Here is a 22,450-nt window from a genome sequence, read left to right as displayed (position 1 = left end):
TGATAGCCCGCAAATGACCTATCTATCTCGAATAAGCATGGTCTTCTGACGTAGTCCTGCAAGTGGCATCGTAAGGACCCGATTCTGACTATTTTTTTCTGCCGTCGACTTAGGAGCATAAGTTGAGTTATTCAGATTTTCAAGTTTTATTTTTTTCCGACAAAACTGTTTTGAACGCCCGCAAATGACCTATCTATCTCGAATAACCATGGTCTGCTGACATCGTTCTGCAAGTGGCATCGTAAGGACCCGATTCTGACTATTTTATTCTGCCGTCGACTTAGGAGCATAAGTTGAGTAATTCAGATTTTCAAGTTTTATTTTTTTCCGGTGAATCTATTTTGAACGCCCGCAAATGACCTATCGATATTGAATCAGTATAGTCTTCTGATTTCGTCCTGCAAGTGGCATCGTAAGGACCCGATTCGGACTATTTTTTTTTGCCGTCGACTTAGGGAGCATAAGTTGAGTAATTCATATTTTCAAGTTTTATTTTTTTCCGGTAAATCTGTTTCGAACGCCCGCAAATGACTTATTTATCTTGAATCATTATGGTTTTCTGACGTCGTTCTGCAAGTGGCATCGTAAGGACCCGATTCGGACTATTTTTTTCAGCCGTCGCCTTAGGAGCATAAGTTGAGTTATTCAGATTTTCCAGTTTTATTTTTTTCCGGAAAATCTCGTTTGATCGCCCGCAAATGACCTATCTATCTCGAATAAGCATGGTCTTCTGACGTAGTCCTGCAAGTGGCATCGTAAGGACCCGATTCTGACTATTTTTTTCTGCCGTCGACTTAGGAGTGTAAGTTGAGTTATACAGATTTTCAAGTTTTATTTTTTTCCGCCAAATCTGTTTCGAACGCCCACAAATGACCTATCTACCTCGAATCAGTATGGTCTGCTGACATCGTTCTGCAAGTGGCATCGTAAGGACCCGATTCTGACTATTTTTTTCAGCCGTCGACTTAGGAGTATAAGTTGAGTTATTCCGATTTTCAAGTTTTATTTTTTTTTCGGTAAATCTGTTTAGAACGCCCGCAAACGAACTATCTGTCTTGAATAAGCATGGTCTGCTGGCATCGTTCTGCAAGTGGCATCGTAAGGACCCGATTCTGACTATTTTCTTCAGCCGTCGACTTAGGAGCATAAGTTGAGTTATTCCGATTTTCCAGTATTATTTTTTTCCGGAAAATCTCTTTTGATCGCCCGCAAATGACCTATCTATCTCGAATAAGCATGGTCTTCTGACGTAGTCCGGTAAGTGGCATCGTAAGGACCCGATGCTGACTATTTTTTTCTGCCGTCGACTTAGGAGCATAAGTTGAGTTATTCAGATTTACAAGTTTTATTTTTTTCCGGTGAATCTGTTTCGAACGCCCGCAAATGACCTATCTATCTCGAATAAGCATGGTTTGCTGATAACGTTCTGCAAGTGGCGGCGTAAGGACCCGATTCTGACTATTTTTTTCAGCCGTCGACTTAGGAGCATAAGTTGAGTTATTCTAATATTTAAGTTTTATTTTTTTCTAGAAAATCTGTTTTGAACGCCCGCAAATGACCTATCCATCTTGAATCAGTATAGTCTTCTGACGTCGTCCTGTAAGTGGCGTCGTAAGGACCCGATTCTGACTATTTTTTTCAGCCGTCGACTTTGGAGCATAAGTTGAGTTATTCAGATTTTCAAGTTTAATTTTTTTCCGGTGAATCTATTTCGAACGCCCGCAAATGACCTATCTATCTCGAATAGGCATGGTCTGCTGACATCGTTCTGCAAGTGACATCGTAAGGACCCGATTCTGACTTTTTTTTTCAGCCGTCGACTTAGAAGCGTAAGTTGAGTTATTCTGATTTTCAAGTTTTATTTTTTTCCGGTGAATCTGTTTCGAACGCCCGCAAATTACCTATCTATCTCGAATAAGCATGCTCTGCTGACATCGTTCTGCTAGTGGCTTCGTAAGGACCCGATTCTGACTATTTTTTTCTGCCGTCGACTTAGGAGCATAAGTTGAGTTATTCAGATTTTCAAGTTTTATTTTTTTCCGGTGAATCTGTTTCGAACGCCCGCAAATGACCTATCTGTCTTGAATAAGCATGGTCTGCTGGCATCGTTCTGCAAGTGGCATCGTAAGGACCCGATTCTGACTATTTTCTTCAGCCGTCGACTTAGGAGCATAAGTTGAGTTATTCCGATTTTCCAGTATTATTTTTTTCCGGAAAATCTCTTTTGATCGCCCGCAAATGACCTATCTATCTCGAATAAGCATGGTCTTCTGACGTAGTCCGGTAAGTGGCATCGTAAGGACCCGATTCTGACTATTTTTTTCTGTCGTCGACTTAGGAGCATAAGTTGAGTTATTCAGATTTACAAGTTTTATTTTTTTCCGGTGAATCTGTTTCGAACGCCCGCAAATGACCTATCTATCTCGAATAAGCATGGTTTGCTGATAACGTTCTGCAAGTGGCGGCGTAAGGACCCGATTCTGACTATTTTTTTCAGCCGTCGACTTAGGAGCATAAGTTGAGTTATTCTAATATTTAAGTTTTATTTTTTTCTAGAAAATCTGTTTTGAACGCCCGCAAATGACCTATCCATCTTGAATCAGTATAGTCTTCTGACGTCGTCCTGTAAGTGGCGTCGTAAGGACCCGATTCTGACTATTTTTTTCAGCCGTCGACTTTGGAGCATAAGTTGAGTTATTCAGATTTTCAAGTTTAATTTTTTTCCGGTGAATCTATTTCGAACGCCCGCAAATGACCTATCTATCTCGAATAGGCATGGTCTGCTGACATCGTTCTGCAAGTGACATCGTAAGGACCCGATTCTGACTTTTTTTTTCAGCCGTCGACTTAGGAGCGTAAGTTGAGTTATTCTGATTTTCAAGTTTTATTTTTTTCCGGTGAATCTGTTTCGAACGCCCGCAAATTACCTATCTATCTCGAATAAGCATGCTCTGCTGACATCGTTCTGCTAGTGGCTTCGTAAGGACCCGATTCTGACTATTTTTTTCTGCCGTCGACTTAGGAGCATAAGTTGAGTTATTCAGATTTTCAAGTTTTATTTTTTTCCGGTGAATCTGTTTCGAACGCCCGCAAATGACCTATCTATCTCGAATAAGCATGGTTTGCTGACAACGTTCTGCAAGTGGCGTCGTAAGGACCCGATTCTGACTATTTTTTCCAGCCGTCGACCTAGGAGCATAAGTTGAGTTATTCTAATATTTAAGTTTTATTTTTTTCTAGAAAATCTGTTTTGAACGCCCGCAAATGACCTATCCATCTTGAATCAGTATAGTCTTCTGACGTCGTCCTGTAAGTGGCGTCGTAAGGACCCGATTCTGACTATTTTTTTCAGCCGTCGACTTTGGAGCATAAGTTGAGTTATTCAGATTTTCAAGTTTTATTTTTTTCCGGTGAATCTATTTCGAACGCCCGCAAATGACCTATCTATCTCGAATAGGCATGGTCTGCTGACATCGTTCTGCAAGTGACATCGTAAGGACCCGATTCTGACTTTTTTTTTCAGCCGTCGACTTAGGAGCGTAAGTTGAGTTATTCTGATTTTCAAGTTTTATTTTTTTCCGGTGAATCTGTTTCAACCGCCCGCAAATTACCTATCTATCTCGAATAAGCATGCTCTGCTGACATCGTTCTGCTAGTGGCTTCGTAAGGACCCGATTCTGACTATTTTTTTCTGCCGTCGACTTAGGAGCATAAGTTGAGTTATTCAGATTTTCAAGTTTTATTTTTTTCCGTCAAAACTGTTTTGAACGCCCGCAAATGACCTATCTATCTCGAATAACCATGGTCTGCTGACATCTTTCTGCAAGTGGCATCGTAAGGACCCGATTCTGACTATTTTTTTCTGCCGTCGACTTAGGAGCATAAGTTGAGTAATTCAGATTTTCAAGTTTTATTTTTTCCGGTGAATCTATTTCGAACGCCCGCAAATGACCTATCGATATTGAATCAGTATAGTCTCCTGATTTCGTCCTGCAAGTGGCATCGTAAGGACCCGATTCGGACTATTTTTTTTAGCCGTCGACTTAGGGAGCATAAGTTGAGTAATTCATATTTTCAAGTTTTATTTTTTTCCGGTAAATCTGTTTCGAACGCCCGCAAATGACCTATTTATCTTGAATCAGCATGGTTTTCTAACGTCGTCCTGCAAGTGGCATCGTAAGGACCCGATTCGGACTATTTTTTTCAGCCGTCGCCTTAGGAGCATAAGTTGAGTTATTCAGATTTTCCAGTTTTATTTTTTTCCGGGAAATCTCTTTTGATCGCCCGCAAATGACCTATCTATCTCGAATAAGCATGGTCTTCTGACGTAGTCCTGCAAGTGGCATCGTAAGGACCCGATTCTGACTATTTTTTTCAGCCGTCGACTTAGGAGCATAAGTTGAGTAATTCAGATTTTTAAATTTTATTTTTTTCCGGTAAATCTGTTTAGAACGCCCGCAAATGACCTCTCAGTATGGTCTGCTGACGTCGTCCTGCAAGTGGCATCGTAAGGACCCGATTCTGACTATTTTTTTCAGCCGTCGACTTAGAAGCAAAAGTTGAGTTATTCCGATTTTCAAGTTTTACTTTTTTCCGGTAAATCGGTTTAGAACGCCCGCAAATGAACTATGTGTCTTGAATAAGCATGGTCTGCTGGTATCGTTCTGCAAGTGGCATCGTTAGGACCCGATTCTGACTATTTTTTTCAGCCGTCGACTTAGGAGCATAAGTTGAGTTATTCCGATTTTCCAGTTTTATTTTTTTCCGGAACATCTCTTTTGATCGCCCGCAAATGACCTATCTATCTCAAATAAGCATGGTCTTCTGACGTAGTCCTGCAAGTGGCATCGTAAGGACCCTATTCGGACTATTTTTTTTAGCCGTCGCCTTAGGAGCATAAGTTGAGTTATTCAGATTTTCCAGTTTTATTTTTTTCCGAAAAATCTCTTTTAATCGCCCGCAAATGACCTATCTATCTCGAATAAGCATGGTTTTCTGACATCGTTCTGCAAGTGGCGTCGTAAGGACCCGATTCTGACTATTTTTTTCAGCCGTCGACTTAGGAGCATAAGTTGAGTAATTCAGATTTTCAAGTTTTATTTTTTTCCGGTGAATCTATTTCGAACGCCCGCAAATGACCTATCTATATTGAATCAGTATAGTCTTCTGACTTCGTCCTGCAAGTGGCATCGTAAGGACCCGATTCGGACTATTTTTTTTAGCCGTCGACTTAGGGAGCATAAGTTGAGTAATTCATATTTTCAAGTTTTATTTTTTTCCGGTAAATCTGTTTCGAACGCCCGCAAATGACCTATTTATCTTGAATCAGTATGGTTTTCTGACGTCGTCCTGCAAGTGGCATCGTAAGGACCCGATTCGGACTATTTTTTTCAGCCGTCGCCTTAGGAGCATAAGTTGAGTTATTTAGTTTTTCCAGTTTTATTTTTTTCCGACAAAACTGTTTTGAACGCCCGCAAATGACCTATCTATCTCGAATAACCATGGTCTGCTGACATCGTTCTGCAAGTGGCATCGTAAGGACCCGATTCTGACTATTTTTTTTAGCCGTCGACTTAGGGAGCATAAGTTGAGTAATTCATATTTTCAAGTTTTATTTTTTTCCGGTAAATCTGTTTTGAACGCCCGCAAATGACCTATCTATCTCGAATAAGCATGGTCTGCTGACATCGTTCTGCAAGTGGCATCGTAAGGACCCGATTCTGACTATTTTTTTCTGCCGTCGACTTAGGAGCATAAGTTGATTAATTCAGATTTTCAAGTTTTATTTTTTTCCGGTGAATCTATTTCGAACGTCCGCAAATGACCTATCGATATTGAATCAGTATAGTCTTCTGATTTCGTCCTGCAAGTGGCATCGTAAGGACCCGATTCTGACTATTTTTTTCAGCCGTCGACTTGGACACATTACTTGCCTCGGCTGGCCCATATATATGAATTTTTCGATTTTATTTTTTTATAGCAAATCTAATGAGATCCTAACGATTTTAATGCCTGAACAAACGTGAACTAACGTCGCCCGATGACTTCACATAGTTAGTTTGACTGATTTCGGGGTGGGGTGGTTAGCGTGAAGACAGCCACCCCACTTTAAAAAAAAATAAAAAAATGAAGGAATCGGGTCCAAACGATTCCAATGCCTGAACAATCATGAACTAACGAATATCTTGCTATCTAGACCAAAAAAACTTGCAAAAAGTGGTATGGGGTGGCTAGCGTGAAGACAGCCACCCCCATTTTGTTTTTAAAAAAAATCGATGTTGGAATCGGGTCCTTACGATTTTACCTACTGAACAAACGTGAACTAACGATGAACTAACGATATAGATATGCCATTTGCGGGCAAACGATATGGGGTGGTCAACTTCACGAGCATAAAAAATGTTACTGTTTAAAAGGCATCGCACTAAACTGATTAGTTAAAGAGGAGATGAGGAGAGAAGAAAACCGAATTAAAAGAAGAAAATACAGAAAGATTACTACTGGAGAAGCGCTAACAAAATGAACAAACCCTTGTTGATTTGTGAATATTGCCAGTTCTCTAATAAATAAATTGTCAACTAAAGAAACTGAGCTTGTAAGCAACATGCACGTACTTATATGAACCCGAACCCGATGACAATTATAGAACATATATGTATACGTATATGGAAGAAAATGGGCGCGAACTTCACACAACTGTTTACGATAGTGCAAGACAGTGTCAAACCCTAGAACCTAAATGGTCGCGTACTGTGCGGTTTAAGAGGAATTTCCTCCCGCGGACGCTCCGGCTGTGGAATGAGCTCCCTTCCGAGGTTTTCCCGAGGGTCTACGATATGGGGTTCTTCAAAAAAGGAGTGTACAGGTTTTTAAAAAAAAGGTCGGCAACGCGCATGTAACACCTCTGGAGTTGCAGGCGTCCATAGGCTACGGTGACTGCTTACCATCAGGCGGCCCGTATGCTTGTTTGCCACCTATGTGGTATTAAAAAAAAAAAAAAAAAAAACGCCATGCAGCATGACAAAACATAAAGGCACGTCACACGCGCAACCGCCGGGAGTAACAATGGAGAGGAATGCACCACGTAACGCATATTTAGCTAACTAGAACTAAATACCGCCCGTCATTGTTATGGGACTTGATTATTTTCATCTCTGCATGCCATTACTTTAGAATGAGATCAGATTGTACAAGTAAAGGTCAAATTCCCCCTTCTCTGAGCAGCCAGATAGCAGACAGTTCTGACCAAAGGACTTACGGACTCTGAAGAAAATACAACTACTACATAAAAGAGAGAATTTTTAAAACAATTTCGACAACAAAATTGTGGCTTAAGATCGTAAACTTTATTGTCAGCATGTGAAATTTGTAGACAAGAAACGCATAAAGTTTTTTGTTAGTACACGGTCGTTTAAGTGTTATATTGTTACACCAAGTTATGTTGGCAATAACCGTTATCAGCGATGCGTGTGTAATCTGTGCTGCAGGGCTGTCAGAAACAAACAAAAGTTGACTAGAATTTGTTTATGGTAATTATGGAAAACATCACAGCACCGTTATTTTCGAGCTTGAGAGTAAAGACGCTTTAGTTGATAGTAATAATGTTCTTGAAGATTTTGAATCTAATTATCAACAATGACATTAAAAGCAAACAGAAAATTCCAAAACGATTACAATTTAAATAAAAATGTTCGCAAAAAGTTCACAACAATCTTCACACTCAACCCTATTAAGAGTAACAATTCGATTCGCACGCAGTACTATGAGTACGCAACGTCTGGAGTTCAATCACCTGATTACGCAACCAGCCTCGAGGCTTTTTCATCTTTATTCGTAATGAGAGCAGCCGTAGATGGAAAACACGCGAACATTGTAAATATTTGCAATTTTTATTCTCGATTGTAATGAAATGATGTTTCTAATTGAAATGTCAACTAGTAGTAATACATTCGTCAAAGCTTTTTAGAATGATAAAGTTTTTGTTCCTTTCCCATTATCAATTATCGTCATAATTATTTATTTCAAAATACTAGTTTCTAAGACCGTTGTCGGACACTTTGTCGAAATGGAAGCTTCAACAGGGTATGTAGGTATTATAAGGATAAAGATTACAGAGGGATAAAAACATCTCCTCACTCTATCAATCGATATGAGAAACTGTTGGACACAAATCACCTGAGCTGCGAAATTGAAGAGATCATGTCAAAGATTTTCAGGATTCTTAAGATTGTATCCACTAAATGAGCTTTCTTATACATATCAATAAGCATTCTTTTGTGATAATAATTCCTAAATACTACACATACCGTCATGTACGTATCAACACCGATACAAATAAATTATGACTCATGACTCAATGAATAAACACACCGTACGGGGCCAACCCAAAACCAGTCCGATGCCTCGGGCTTAAGAGCTGTACGAGTAATAGTATTTTTTACAACGCCAATCGCTGCCAGATCTCGAAGCACAAGTGATTGTCGCCGAGAGGCAGTGGAACGTAACATAGGAAGTTTGTAATATATCCTCGGGCCAGCTTCCTTGAGTTGCTGCCGCATGCCTGGGAATCGTTCACCGAAAAGCTGCCAGCCTTCTCAAAGTATCAATTTGATATGCTGAAGCTAATGGACTAGCCCCAGACAACACTAGGGTTCGTCGAAAATTGATTAACTACCTATGTAAATATTGTAAACATATATTGATGTAATAAATACCACTTCGTACGTGAAGTAATTTAAATTTGGCGGGAGTAATTTATACTTCATTGCCAATACAAATGTTTGTATATAGTTCCAATCGATCGATACAGCTATTAAAACAAGTTACAACATTATAACTATTGAGATGAGTATCAAATCAACGTGCAAGTGCAAGGAAGCTGTGAAACATATTGCAGTTATGATTATGTATCTTGTATTTTAAGTAAATAACGAGCACAATAAAAATAATAACGACACTTGAAATAAGTACAGTAATAAAGGAAGAACGGAACGTTTGAAGATCAGTAAGACAAAGATTATATTTTACTGCTTTATCACTAAATAATGCTTATTAAAAATACATACTTAGGAATTTATGACTCATAACAATAGTAATAGAATTTCATGCAAGCGACATATTTAGTTTAAGGTAAAAGCGAAAGTTTAGTTCATTTCATAGTTCATTTATAACAATAACTTTACTCAATCCAGGAAGAGATTAGTTTCTTCCCTAACCCTCAAATAGTTTAGTTTCTTCGGAATCATCGGATCAATGAAATAGGGTGCCGTAGATTGCGGGTGAGGATTGTATCCGAGTAATTGGACCATTGTGCTGGTACGGATTACCGAAGCCCTATATTAGCTGGTAATAGTCTGAGAACTGCGAAGACAATAAACGCCTCTGTTATCAATACTCTATTCAGACTTCTTTCGACTAGTTTTAATAGCTGAGAATGCTTTGAACTATAAAAAGATAGGTCTATTAGTTGTAGCTGTTGATGGAGTTATCTAATTTGTTGAAAATTAGACACATTGTCGTTGCAAAGAATTACTTAAAGCATAATGTTATTGCAGATTTAATATAAAACTTGGACAGGAATAATAAGGGCTTTTATGTCTACTAAATTCAAATCTTTCATCAAGATCTAAATCAGTTAAAGTATTCAAAACCTAAAACGTGGCTCGCTTTTAATGTTATAGTGGCTTATTGTCCATAATAACCATGAAATGATATTCAGATTGATAATTACTGACTTCCTTCTATTGTAAAAAGAGTTAGCAAGTACAGAAATAGCTAATTCGTACCAAGCAATCTGTCAGCTCCAGTTAATGTTCTATTGTGTTGAACGAGGGGATAACGAACGTGCCAACCCATTTGATTCTCGTTTTTACACTTGATATTTAATTCAAACAAAAGGTCACATTACGCTTTGTTTAAATTTCAAATATGCATAATTGGTGCCCGAATATTTAGAAACGCTTTGTATCCTAAGATCCTAACAATATCAATTGACATAATATTTTTTGCTTAGAGCTCTACAAATCGAAAAAAGCAATCATTTATGAAAATCCAAATTTAATAACAAGAAACAACTAACACTGCTGCTACTACAGCATGTATGATTCGATTACTTGATTAGAATCGGATATTCATCACCAAAGTAATGCCATATTGTGTTGTTTTAAACATAAATCTTAGAGAACGAGTACCTAGTATATTCATATTTTGATTGAGGATATTGATAAATTGATAATTGCTTTTCGGAATAAATATAGCTTTAAAAATAAGGTCTTTAGTTAGAGTTTCTAATGAGAATAATGAGATACAGGATATATTCTAATTATAGTTCATTCTTACGATTTCACATTTAAATATGTAACTGTTTTGACTAAACATTTGTGAATTATTTATAGATATTTTGTCATAATCAGACTATTTTCGTGAACAAGCTCAGGAGTTTCATAAGTTTCAGCGTTTTTACTGCCAAAGTCTGTTCCGTATGATGCATTACGGATACTGCACTGCAACCCCGTTAGACATTACATCTACAAGCGTAAAGCTTCGTGTGACTAGAGCCTGTAGGCATATACGTTGTTCTTCTTCTAAGGGCTCGTCTATCGCATCCGTCCGGACTCCGGACACGGCGCATCACGACCATCACGTACTTTTCGGCACGGTCGTTGTACTCCAAAGCGACAATTGAATTGATTGGCACCAAAGGTCCCACTTTCGGAGTAAATTCGTTCCTCATGTTACGTTTTTAATGCAAAAACTACCATGACAAATTAGTGGCACATAGGACTTTGTTGTAGTGTTGTGACTGATTAATTAGGTTTGCAGGAAGCCGTTTTGTGCAATCCATCTTTTGACGATGAATGGTATAATAATAGCGCCCACCCGAGGGTATGAGCTTTAGATTCCGTGGACGAATGGCGTAAGGCGTTGGTTGTTCCTGCAATTAAAAGCTATTTGTATAGCAAGTGGAAGCTAGTGAAGACTAGCTTCCACTTGCTATACAAATAGCTAGATCTTCAGAGACTGAAGAGTCAGCCGGAGTTAAGAAGATCTAGTATATAATCTGTGGTTAACATTATAGAGTACGCAGCATGGGATGTAATGAGGATTAAGATTAACGATTACGCTTAAACACATAGGGACTGCATTTACACGGTTTTCTATACCAACATCCACAAATGCATATATTTCTCACTACATATTCAACAACTTGGACAGAAGATGTAAAATTATGAAATAGTTTTGGAGTTTAGGGGCACAAAAGTAAGCCGACAGAAAAGACTGCCGGACATCGCAAAACTGAGAGCCTACCGGAAACATCAAAAAATTTAAAATCGTATTCTGACTCCCTGTCGCTCTTCCATATTCGAGCGACAGAGAGCGAGATAACGTTATCGATATTCTTATATTGGCGGTAGACCCTCTGTTGTTGATTACAAATTACAATTAACAAAGCCCTAAGAATGAGGATGACATCACAGCCTGGAATAGGTACAATTATTTCATACCTCGACTTCTAGGCACCCAAGCCAGTTCCACGTGTCCATGTGTACAGTACAGTTACATTTACAATTACACAACGCAGGATAGCTATTCAGAGCCCAGAAGGTCAATGTCTCGTAACTACGCATTCGGAATACGATCGTAAAACTCACGGCGAATTACTGCGCGTGAATCAGAAGGCCTACTGCAAAACACGAAAATATAAATATCGCTATCTGGCTCTCTGTCGCTCGAATAGGCAAGAGAGATAGAGAGGTAGAAAACTAAATTTCGACTTTAGTGTTTCGCGGTGGGCCCTCAATGTGGGTGAGCGCGCCTTTCTTTTATTTCGTTTCTCGGATCTGTAGGTGTTATGGGTTTGAGTGATTTGTTTAATTAAGCTGTAATTGCTAGTAATTGATTTTCTGGTATTAATTTTAACCTCACTGTGTCTAATAGTGGTAATAATGATGATGATGACATTTATGACTATTCAGATACGAAATTACATAGACGAAGGCGCCTATTTAGACTTTAAGAGAAAAGACAAATTTATGGAAACGAGATTGACCTCATTCAAACACCAGAATTTAGCCAAAAGGACAATTTTAGATATTTCAATCCATGATGATTTTGTGGCAAGTACAGGAACTTAAAGACCGTAGGGCCTAGAGCGAACATTGAAAATTGAAATTTCGTTATATTCCTCTCTACCACACCTAAATGGGCAAGATCGATAACGATATTTCGATTTTCGGTGTTCGCAGTAGGGCCATTGTTTGCAGTACACGGAATACGTATTTGCCGCTGACCGCACAGTAAAAGCATATGACGCACAACGTAGAACACACACCATTTCAACACACATACCATCAATTAAGACTGTGAAGGTTAGGGCTGGCAACCACAAGGTTTTTATTATACATATAAAATATTCTTTGGGATACGTAAAACTGGTGATATCTACTGCGGTTAATTGGCTCTGTTCTCAAAAGTTTGCCTAACATCAATTATTCAGAGTTTAGCTCAGGTCCCGGCATAATGCGAAAAACAGCACCAGCCCTAATTAGGTCATCCAGTTGCTCTAATTACTTGAAACGCAACTTCATCGTGGATCCATGGAAGAGTATTTAGCTGATTACTTCTTTCCTGTGTGAAGTAGGCTAACCATATTAACTGTGTTAGCTGTCTTGTGTTAATCCAGTGCATGTGATAATTGTAGTCATAACAACAATAGTTATTAATGTACTGTTAAGTAGTTGTTGCCGCACTGTTAATAAACAATGATCTAAAGGCCTACCTGTCAGTGTCATGTCAACCCATAGTTCTAAGTGCGTTGCCGACCTTTAAAGGTTCCGTCACACAAGCGCGTTTTCCGGGCGGGGCGTGAGCGTTTTATATATAAAAGCGACGCGCCCCGCTTACGCCCCGCCTGCAAAACGCGCCTGTGTGACGGAGCCTTAAGAGGCGAGTGCGCTCCCATCAATAAGTAGTAAGTACTAAGACATTTATCTGTAGAATAAGTAAGTTTAGTTGATTGCGATTTTCAAAATTATTCCGATTTCAATGGATCTTAACTACGAGTAAGTACAAGTTGTTACACGTGCTGTTCTACTTTCTTTGTCGGTCGGAAGTTCGTAAATGGTAACGGAAATTGAAAGTCTTGTTTGCTACAGTTATTCTCTTTTGTGGCAAACGTGTGTAACTTGACTCACGTGCTAATTTAAGGCAGGGTTTCTAAACTGCGGCCCGCGAAAAGGAAGACAGAGAGCCGAAGGCAGGGCCGGTACAGCAACAGTAGCCAGAAAGCTAAGTTTTGTCTGCACGAATTTACTACTAACTCTTTTGTCGCTTTTAACACCTGCGTTTGTATACATAACATACACCTACTCTACTCTACAATCTACATTTTTCCAACTAGATGATGGCTGCTCCCGTTATGGTTTTAAAATCTTCCATTTGGCCATCGTACTTTGTTAGTGGGCACTCCAAAACGATATGCCGAACAGTTTGCTTTGGGCATCCGCATTCGCAGCATTCATGGTCGCTCCATCCCCATTTTTCCGAATGTAGGCAAAGTTACCAATTCCTGTTCTCAGGCGGTTGAGCATGCACCAGGCACTGCGTGATTCATTAAAGCCAGGCGTGTGGCTCCGCGGGTTTAGCTCGAAGAGCTCAGATGGAACATGGAACGTCTGCTTGCGTCCATTCTTCATAAAATGTAATCATTAATATAAAGGCAAGCACATTATCATATACAGTCAGCAGCAGAAATTGCTAAGCGGGCGAGGTGTTCAAAATGATCTAGACGCGACTTTATTGTTAAGAGAATAAGAGCGTGTCAAGGTAATTTTGAACACCTCGCCCGCTTAGCAACTTCTGCTGCTGACTGTACTACAGCCGAAAGACGTCAATTACTGTAAAACGTATTTACAACAGGTATAAGGTAAGAAGAAGAAAATTTAACATGAAGAAAATGAGAAAAGCCCAAAGGATGAGTGTATTGAATGTCCTGCCAGTATTTCGCACAAGAAACAGTGTCAGTGGGCCAGACGGCCGTATCATCCAGCAATTGTGACTGGCATGAAGCATGAATGACGGAACAGTGCAATTTCCTTGCAACTGTGTTGTTCGAGTACAAACTACATACCGCCACACACTGACACTTTACAGGCCTTATGTGGTTGCAATAAGGGTTTCGAGCGGTCAATTAACTGCGTCAAAGATGGTACATTCATGAAGCTAGCTTGTAATTTCAAGTTTGTTAATGTGACATGTGAACTCGGTGAATACTTGTAGGTACTCATAATAAGGTCATAAGGATTGGCAATCCGTTTGTACCATCGCAGGAGTTACGTTCGAGCATCCGTAAGCTGCGGTGTCCACAGTATCCAGCAGGCATTCCATAATCCTTGTTTGCATCCTAAAACCCTGAGGGCCCGTTTTATAAACACATATGTCTGTCACCAGGCTGTATGTCATGAACGGTGATAGCTAGACAATTGAAATTTTCACAGATGATGTATTTCTGTTGCCGCTATAACAACAAACACTAAAAACAAAATAAAATAAATATTTAATTGGGCGCCCATACAACAAACGTGATTTATTGCCGTTTTTTGCGTAATGGTACGGAACCCTTCGTGCGCGAGTCCGGCTCGCACTTGGCTGGTTTTTGTGTTTTGTATAATTTGTACAGACTATATGAAAGTTTATGCTAATACCAGTAACTTTTAATTTATATTCAACTGTAATTTAAACCAGCATTTGACTAAATTCTAACCTGTAACAGACAACCTCGTTGACGTATGTGTACACAAAGATTATTGTGAAGCAACCCACATATAAACAATAGATACAAACGAAAGTAATTCATGTCGAAAACAAACATTTGTTTACCAAGTGTACTGTTGCTCAAATATGGTATCTGGTTTAAGAACAAAGTCTAAAACCGTTTTGGAGATACGGCCTGGTTTAAATTGACTTTTGGAAGAAAAAACGACGAACGCTTCCTCATACAAGACCTCATTTTCCGCTTTGGATTTGACACTATGGAAGATATGTTTACACAATTTGATGTTTCTTTTTACGCATTGCTAAAGGGGTTGGCAGGTCGAAATATTTAGCAGATGGCGCCATCATACTCGTAGCTTGCCCTGTCAATCCCTAGAATTGTGTCAAATTTTTGTTTTTTGAATGCCCCGGATGCCAGCCTTTTAAGCCAAATCTCATAGAAAAAGGGGCAAGCTATGATGGCGCCATCTATGCAGTTGCCAACCTTTGTCAGTTGCCAACCCCATTGCCCCAGGTTCGACTTTTTTATGATTTTTTTTGTATTCTTATTATTTTGAAAGTTTATTAGGAGTGAAAAACAAATAGCAAACTAGAAAGCTCTTAACTAACTCTTGGCACGCACATGACGCACAGCAGTAATTGAATCTATTGCATAAATGCACTAAATGTATTAGAAAATCAAATTTAAACTTGGAAATATGTGGCTAATATGCATCTTGCACACCTAAAATGAATAATAGTCCGTAAAATAAAATCATTAACATATCAGCTAGTACGTAGGTACATACTATGTTTTCAAGTTTTTCAGACCATTACCCACTGAGTAAGTAACGACAAAGAACACTAAACTCATTGTTCGTGACTACAGATTATGCAAGCGCATGTCTGTTATAAAAACGGTGCAACAGTGAACTAACAGCAGGTAACTAATCATAGTTAAACGATCGATTCACCTAGTTTTCTTTTTTCGTGTTTTACAAACAATTAACCTGCATACGATGCATGCACTTTTCGCCCTCGAAATACGAAGAATCTTAAGGAGCCCCGCTTGCCTTCATGCCTTCAGATTCACGGCATACGCCCTTCTTAAAAATTAGAAAGTTAATGCGGAAAGTTTCCAAAAAGATGGAAAAGTTATAGGAAATTTCGCAGGAAACAAGGGAAACTTTCATTATGCGGAAATGGAAAATTCATATACAAAAATATGAGAAGTTTTCGAACTATTTCCTTGTGCGAAATTCGCAGTTTAAAAAATTTCAGGCAGCTTACCAGTACTTCCGCTTTCTCGGCGCGATATTCCTCAGATTTAATTCGTAAACTCTGTCACAAGCTCATATGGGGTTAGCACATGTGTTGATTGTGCTGGATAACCACTTCCAGAGTCGTAACTATTCATGGCCACTCGGGACACGACCGCGATATTACGAGACGTCATAATATTCATGACATGACTCAATTGCATTCGAGTATTCCAGATCCAAAAGTGTAACCTTTAAACAAGATATAAGCCATGTCATCGGATGTCGTTACCTTTTTTTTCTGCAAAGCGTTTAAATTTTTTGTGAAATTGAACCCGTACAGACAGTTCCTGGTAAAGAAAGTCCTTATGCGCTTATCTGTAGTAAACGGGCCGTAAAATAAAATGTTAATGTTAACTCGACAGCCAACACTAATTGCTTTACCGCGGTTTACGTTATCCGCCAGTCAACCGTTTTACTTTCTAAAGAGCTTTTTAAATGTCATAATTTTCGTTTTTTATAAATGTTTCTTCAATTGCAGTGGCATATCAAGTTTTCCGAGTGCCGATTGTATATACGACAGCTAAATACTTCGACCGGCTTATTGCCAAGTTGAGCTAAATAAAGTTGTATTGTGGGTACCTAACTACTAGACGGCGATACAGGTACAGCCCCGTTAATTTATGCAGAGATTAACTCACCAAGGGGGCTGCTATACCCAGGTCTAGTTTATTTGAAATTCTTTTTCTATGTATAAAGCATCAACATAAGACTGGTTAAAAATGTCCATCCTCATGGTCCTCGTCCATTTGATTGGACCAGAATACACTATTGCCCCCCATTGACTAATCGGATAACGATATCACTATAGGATTACCGCCAAGCTGCAAGCATTGACGTCACCATGCAATCTGAGGGGCTACCGCGAACCACGTTCGACGTGATGCCTCCCTGTCACACTTACGTACGAATTTACAAGTGCGACAGAGAGGCAATACGTCGAACGTGGTTCGCGGTAGGCCTTCTGCAACGCATTTGCGTCCGATAATCGAAACAGTGTACGAAACAGATGATTTGCTGATGGTTATCATAACAGCTTATGTCGCTATCGAGAGGGGCCAAAGCGGGAACGTTACTGAATCTGCTACATCTGGGCGTAATAAACATTTTCGTCTATTCTTCTTGGTATCCTTAAATCGGACAACGACACGACATCATGATGGCGCTGCAGGCGTTGGCGTGACGGACAATCTGCTACGCATTTGCTGGTCCTATAATCAGACAGGCGTGGTGCGTAACAGATGACTTGTTTGATTGTCATAGTACAAGTCCGACTTATCAAGTCGCTATCGGGAGGGATCGAAAGCGGGAACGTCACTGAGTACTTATGCTATATCACGACGTGATAAAGATTTATAATGAACAAGACTAAAACAAGCATGCATATAAAAATGTGAGTAGGACACTTAAACTAAGCAACTTCAAATCTACTTTTTTAGAAAATACCGAAATACAGAAACAATGTCCACAGAATTAGAACCAAAAAAGTCGTCACTACACTCGCACGCCATGTCTACGTTAAATTAGGGTGCTATTGTAGCACCATAATTAATTAATCCGTACCGGCCGTGAAAAAGGATAAAGTGACCTTCTCGAATTCATTAATGAACGCTTACACAACATTATCTAATAATACGCGTTTGACAGGAACGCATTTAACTAGAATATACAGGCAATTTGGAGTGGAAAACCAGGTTTAACCGCATAACTATAACTGTTGACCGGATGGTCGTTTCTAGAGAGAAACGTTGAGTCGGTATGCAGTTAAAAAATAATACTACATTACTACACTTCACTATTAGGGGACAATTTCCTACATCGACCTAGTTCTCCTCGTTTTTAGGGTTCCGTAGCCAAATGGCAAAAAACGGAACCCTTATAGATTCGTCATGTCTGTCTGTCCGTCTGTCTGTCCGTCCGTATGTCACAGCCACTTTTCTCCGAAACTATAAGAACTATACTGTTGAAACTTGGTAAGTAGATGTATTCTATGAACCGCATTAAGATTTTCACACAAAAATAGAAAAAAAAAAGCGGCCAAGTGCGAGTCGGACTCGCCCATGAAGGGTTCCGTATTTAGGCGATTTATGACGTATAAAAAAAAACTACTTACTAGATCTCGTTCAAACCAATTTTCGGTGGAAGTTTACATGGTAATGTACATCATATATTTTTTTTAGTATTATCATTCTCTTATTTTAGAAGTTACAGGGGGGGGGACACACATTTTACCACTTTGGAAGTGTCTCTCGCGCAAACTATTCAGTTTAGAAAAAAATGATATTAGAAACCTCAATATCATTTTTGAAGACCTATCCATAGATACCCCACACGTATGGGTTTGATGAAAAAAAAAATTTTGAGTTTCAGTTCGAAGTATGGGGAACCCCAAAAATGTATTGTTTTTTTTCTATTTTTGTGTGAAAATCTTAATGCGGTTCACAGAATACATCTACTTACCAAGTTTCAACAGTATAGTTCTTATAGTTTCGGAGACAAGTGGCTGTGACATACGGACGGACAGACAGACGGACAGACAGACAGACAGACAGACATGACGAATCTATAAGGGTTCCGTTTTTTGCCAATTGGCTACGGAACCCTAACAATAAATTTTTGGGGTTCCCCATACTTCGAACTGAAACTCAAAATTTTTTTTTTCATCAAACCCATACGTGTGGGGTATCTATGGATAGGTCTTCAAAAATGATATTGAGGTTTCTAATATCATTTTTTTCTAAACTGAATAGTTTGCGCGAGAGACACTTCCAAAGTGGTAAAATGTGTCCCCCCCCCCCCCCCGTAACTTCTAAAATAACAGAATGATAAAACTAAAAAAAATATATGATGTACATTACCATGTAAACTTCCACCGAAAATTGGTTTGAACGAGATCTAGTAAGTAGTTTTTTTTTTATACGTCATAAATCGCCTAAATACGGAACCCTTCATGGGCGAGTCCGACTCGCACTTGGCCGCTTTTTAATCTATGCCACGGACATAAAGTGCTAGAGTTAGATTAAGAAAAGTCTGCAACGATTTTGATAGCATACGCAAGTGTTATTTGATCTAACTCTATCATTGGCTGTCGTAGAACAGTGCAACGTGCATTGTCATATAAGGAGCACTGCGTCAAGTCAACCCAACCAAAATGAGACCAAATGTTTACGAGTACAAACTGTATAAAGCAAAGACGACACAATCGCACTTCGTACTATCTGAAATTTTCATATTTACACACAAAATCGCATATTTACGAGTATACAGGCGATACCGAGTTCACAAAGGCCAGCCTAGGCCAATCTAAGGGACGCAGGTACCGTAAAATGGGGTGAGTAGGGTCAAAACTGACATTCAAACCTCGATAACATTTTATTTTTACATATGCAAACTGAATGGTGTATATAATAAGTGTTCCGGACGTTTGTATTTTAGTTTTTATTTTATTTTGGGTAGTTCCATTTCATAACTTTGACGATAAACAGGAAAACCCACCTCACCCCGTAGTCCGGTGGGGTGAGTTGGGTTTTCATACAAAGGTGATTTTGGAAGATTGTTGGATCGATTTTTTAGGGTTCCGTACCCAAAGGGTAAAAACGGGACCCTATTACTAAGACTCCGCTGTCCGTCCGTCCGTCTGTCTGTCACCAGGCTGTATCTCACGAACCGTGATAGCTAGACGGTTTATGCGTCGTTGGACTAAAAGTAAATATGGCGATGTATAAAAATGTCTAGATATAAAATAAAAATTGGTCCGAGTATTAGAAAGCCAATACTTCAAAATGTTTAAGTCTTATCAAGTCGGAATATAAAAATGACTACTTTCAAAGTATACAAATGTCTAAGTCTTATCAAGTCGGAATATAAAAATGACTACTTTCAAAGTATACAAATGTCTAAGTCTTATCAAGTCGGAATATTAAAATGACTACTTTCTTTACATAGGTCCAGGATTATAATAATACATATACGGAACAAATTCATCCCCTCGTAACATCTAGTTCTTAAATTAAAACGAATAATATTCAATCAATATGAACAAGCTAATAGATAAGCGATCAACAAACAAGCTGAATTCTAAACAGACAAACTTTTATCTATAAATTATAAAAAAAAACTGAGAACATTTGAAAATATATTTATTAATATTTATATATGCCATATTTACTTTTAGTGTCGCAACATATTTATATTTGGTCTAATATACAGATGCACATTTTTATACTTCGTCGAAATTATATACGCACGAACTTATGCAAGTAGACATTTTTATACATCGCCATATTTACTTTTAGTCTAGTGCCGCAACATATTTGTATTTGGTCTAATATACAGATGCACATTTTTATACTTCGTCGAAATTATATACGCACGAACTTATGCAAGTAGACATTTTTATACATCGCCATATTTACTTTTAGTCCAACGACGCATAAACCAGCTAGACAGTTGAAATTTTCACAGATGATGTATTTCTGTTGCCGCTATAACAACAAATACTAAAAACAGAATAAAATAAAGATTTAAGTGGGGCTCCCATACAACAAACGTGATTTTTGACCGAAGTTAAGCAACGTCGGGCGGGGTCAGTACTTGAATGGGTGACCGTTTTTTGCTTGTTTTGCTCTATTTTTTGTTGATGGTGCGGAACCCTCCGTGCGCGAGTCCGACTCGCACTTGGCCGGTTTTATTTAATTTTAGTTGGTTCGAGTCCCGGGCGAGGCAAGCGAGTTTTAGAAAATCTTTGAATGCAGTTTTGTTACTTTTTAAAAATAAAGGAATGTCTCCTTTAAGTAAAATGAGCTTAAGGATTTAAGATAGTTTCCCTCCAGGGCCCGACTTATCTTTCCTCACTGTATACCCATTCCAGACTGAAGCTAGGTGATACCATAAAGTAAGTATAGTATAGAGTAATCGGCCCATACAAGCCTCGCTTAGTTCCACAAAAATTCAAGAGATGTCACTCAGAGCACCATTGGGCCTAAATATATATTTGTGTTATTTCAAATCTTGCCAATTTTTAAATTAACATGTATAGTTCTAATTTATTTAGCATATTACAACAAAAACCTTTTAAAACATCCATTTACACATAGTAAAACGACGCAGAAAAAAATAAATAAATAATGGTATGAACTATTCTAAGCGCCATCTATCGCATTACTAGACAGTTAGTTTCTTGCCGTTGTAACACACTAAATAGCTCGATTGTTTGAGAAAGACTATCAATAGATGTCACTGTAGTAAATCCTCATACTTTATGATCATATCACAGACAACATATCAACATTATTAAGTAATAAATAATATAATTTTTCTCAAAAATGGACGGCAAAGTCGACGTTGCCGGTTAAAAAATAGGTCGCGAAGTGTGTAGTTTATGGTCATTCTAAAAATTAAAAAGTTAAAAACATTGCAGTCTCGATTTCGGGACTGCAATGTTGCATACAAATTCCATTATTAAACGAGTTCCAAACTTTTTAAAACTTTAAATGGCCATATCAAATGAAGGCATAGGTCCATTAAACAGCCAAACAGATGATCAGCACTTATTATTAATATAATGTTGGTACCGCGACTATTTAGGTGTCTCAAATACGTTGGCGTATTTTCAGCAGAAAAATACACTTCTATTTTTTTTAAAGGCGGCAAGCAAATCTTTTTAATGGTTTTACTTTTCTCTGTGAAAATTAGAACGTTGCTTCTGTAAAATATCTCTTGCACCATTTTTGAGAAAAGCACTATATATGACTCGGCTGGAAGGCTACTTGCTGGCTTCGGATTCAATTAAACGGACTCCCAAGGTCGTCCGTTTAAAACGAATCCTCAGCTTGCAAGTAGCTACTTCCGAACCTCGACAATAATGTACTATTGTTCTTAGAAACGTGATAATAATTAAAATATATTAAACCTACATGGTATCATCAGCCACACTGTTAAGTGTTAACTGTACCGATGTACAGTTAGGAGTGTTGCTGTTTGTATATTAATTTACTTAACCTTACGCATTACAAAATTGTCCTCATATAGCTATACATATATTTTAGGACTTGGTAACAAAACATTGTAAATTCTTGAGCAGTTAGAATAGCAGGGCAGGTGACAAAAACTTGCTCAAAAGCATAGAAGGTAGCATCCTATAGAAGTGGTGTACGCGTGCCTCCGTGAGGGACAAAACATGTAAATTCGACCAATCATAGCGTCGCATTGCGCCGCTATGATTGGTCGAATTTATTTGTTATGGTGGGCAACAAATGAATTCGACCAATCACGGTGGTCAATTTACGGTGGGGAATAAAACAAGATGTGAGACTGTGACAAGGACAAACAATAATAGCGCTTTCGCTGCTACTCCTACTGAAAGATACATAAGACTATCC

General features: G+C 38.6%; 1 protein-coding gene and 1 long non-coding RNA gene across 2 annotated transcripts in view; one reads left to right on the top strand and one right to left on the bottom strand.

Annotated features, from left to right (window-relative positions):
• LOC134657301 (uncharacterized) overlaps nucleotides 1-18,069 on the top strand; it is an 82,683-nt gene extending 64,614 nt beyond the window's left edge. Inside the window, exon 2 of the long non-coding RNA XR_010097593.1 lies at nucleotides 18,001-18,069. This is a non-coding gene — a long non-coding RNA (uncharacterized LOC134657301). The remainder of the gene's footprint in view (nucleotides 1-18,000) is intronic.
• Nucleotides 1-22,450, bottom strand: part of LOC134657274 (unconventional myosin-XVIIIa) — a 300,971-nt gene that overhangs the window by 266,716 nt on the left and 11,805 nt on the right. The window lies entirely within an intron of this gene.

This window comes from Cydia amplana, chromosome 19 (assembly GCF_948474715.1).
Source record: "Cydia amplana chromosome 19, ilCydAmpl1.1, whole genome shotgun sequence".
Classification (NCBI taxonomy): Eukaryota; Metazoa; Arthropoda; class Insecta; order Lepidoptera; family Tortricidae; genus Cydia; species Cydia amplana.
This window is presented reverse-complemented; position numbering and strand designations above follow the sequence as displayed.